The 2,500-nt window shown below is 39.1% G+C and overlaps 1 protein-coding gene across 1 annotated transcript in view; it reads left to right on the top strand.

Annotated features, from left to right (window-relative positions):
- Window positions 1-2,500, top strand: part of LOC144980048 (uncharacterized) — a gene marked incomplete in the record, with an annotated part of 213,741 nt that overhangs the window by 118,610 nt on the left and 92,631 nt on the right.

Raw genomic sequence — 2,500 nt, 5'->3', positions numbered from 1 at the left:
TATAACGGTTTGTTAACATTTGAGTGTATTCCTCTTAGTGGGGACCTGTACTTGTGTTTGGATGAGACTTTTAGGTGATCTCAAACTAAGTACACTGATGTTGTGCTCTTGGAATCTACATCTGTTTCCTATTTGAATCAATTCCCCTTTGTCTTACCTTTTCTTGAGTGATTTAATTGTAATTCTAGAACTTAAGACTATCCCATTTAATTCCAGTGAACTGTTTTATCCAGTATAATCTTTGCCTGTCTTTAGATTTCTCTCATGTTATCTTGCCTTTCATGGTGGATTTTATTTTATTCTCTCTTTGGCGTCTCCGAACGTAGCCATCGTAAAATTATAGCCTGACACTGACCAAAAAATGACGTCAAAATGCCAGTCTTTTGCCACAAAAGAAAACAAATCGTAAGTTTCATTCAATAGTTCAACCAATGAAATAACTTGTTTCCATGAGCTCTACTAACGACAACTCACTAGACGGTGTACAAACCTAAAAAATGACGTCAAACTGACAGTCCGAGAGGGTTCTAGCGTCAGGCTATATGTTAACGATGGCTACGCTCCGAATCTCTTGGTAACGTGTCCTTTCTTCACTTCATGTCCGCTAAACGTTGTCTCATGAAAATGCGCTATACAAATGTGAATGCCTCTCTTTTTGTTTCCCCCTTCTCTCCTTTACAATGCGTTAATTTGTAATCCTATCACAGAACAGACAAGATTCGGCGAATGGCAATCCGTATTGATTCCATTCCGATCTTTCTGGAAGTTACTGTTGTTGTCTGCTTATCCCTCGTCCCCCCCACTCCCCCCTCCCCCTCCCCCCCATCCCCAGTCCCCTCTCCCCCAAGGGATATCTGCCTTAAACGTGAGATGGTTACAATAGGCAGACAGATAGCCTACATACACAGGAGCAAGGTTGAAAGATGGTTGAGTGGAAAATAAGGCATCCGACTTTTTATCCGCGGGACTCCGGTTCGAGCGGCTATGTGGTCTCGTGGTATGACGCGCCTTCGATCGGAGGGTTCTGGGTTCGAGTCCTACTGTGAACGGCACATAGTTGAATCATTGGAAAAGGCTCATTACTCGTATTATTATCTCGCCATACCCAGGTTTAAACGAGTACCTGGCCGTTGTCTCTGTCGGGAAATTGTTAATATCGCCTAACAGGCGTCATAATGTCTGGTCTACAGGTTAAATGTTACTAGGGACCATTTGTAAAGCGCTTTGAGCACTATAAAAGGATATTCCGATATATAAAATAGCTAAAAAGAAATTCATAGCTATAGCCCGACACCGGCCAAAAAAAAAAAATCACTTCATTCATATGATGGAGGACAACAATATGATAAATAACATCAAAATTCAAAGATCTGAAAGTGTCAGAAATTTAGGCTTTTATTTAGATGGAGTTTTGGACTTGCAAGCTCACATCTCGAAATTATGTTAAAATATCCACTATTCGCTCAGAAACATTGGACACGTGCGGAACCTTATCGACGTTGACGCATGCAAAATGCTAGGTCACTCACTGATTACCTCTAGATTTGACTATATTATGTGTCAGTGAGTGCATGACATAATCAGTCGTAAGGTGAAAATTTTGGATTTGCATTATTTTACAGTTTCTGAAAGAATATGTTCCCCAGAGCATTTCAATCTTTATTTGAAGTAAATCGGATGATTTTTCATGAAGTTATGGTCAGATGTATGAGAAAGGTATCCAGCAACTTTTCTCAAATTTCATACTTTTTCAACTTGACTAGCTGTAAAAAATATTTATAAGTGAAATTAAAAGCTGTGATATTTCCCGAAGATGTACAAAAAGGGTTGCTTTAATAATTTATGACAAGAACTCATTTTTAAAATTAAAATTGACCTAACTTAACTTAGCAATATCTCAGTTCAAACCTTTTCACCATCTGACGGATGATGTCATTCACTGTAACATATTGCAACTCCCTCCTCTACGAGTTGCCAAAAAAACTCGATTGCAAGGCTGCAGCTATTCCAAAATAAAGCTGCCAGTATTGTTACCAAATCAAACAAGTGGGTGGGGTTCCTGACCTCCCATAGTGGGTGGGCAGGGAGGTACTTAATGTGTCTTCTATCCCCTATATCTGTTTTCCAACTTGCTTTCTGTCTTTGTCTTGGAACGAGATTACATAGGTTTTATCCTGGCCCTGGCCGGATACCCTGGCTGAAAGGGAAACAGTCAACTGTATAGTTAGAGTTTTGGGAGATGATATTTTGTCTCTTGTAAATCATCTCTCTGGTATGCACCGTATTGTGTTTTTAATACATTTTATATACGGTTTGTAAACATTTGACTGTATTCCATTAGTGGGATCCTGTGCTTGTGTCTGGATGAGACTTTTAGGTGATCTTAAACTAAGTACTTTGATAGTGTGCTCTTGGAATCTACATCTGTTTCCAATTTGAACCAATTCCCCTTTTCTTGGGTACTTTAATTGTAATTCTAGAACTTTTTACTTTCCAATTT

The sequence above is a fragment of the Berghia stephanieae genome, chromosome 9 (assembly GCF_034508935.2).
Source record: "Berghia stephanieae isolate SIO BIC M18660-M18661 chromosome 9, UCSD_Bste_1.3, whole genome shotgun sequence".
Classification (NCBI taxonomy): Eukaryota; Metazoa; Mollusca; class Gastropoda; order Nudibranchia; family Aeolidiidae; genus Berghia; species Berghia stephanieae.
Note: the sequence above shows the minus strand (reverse complement) of the source record. Positions and strands in the feature narration are given on the sequence as shown.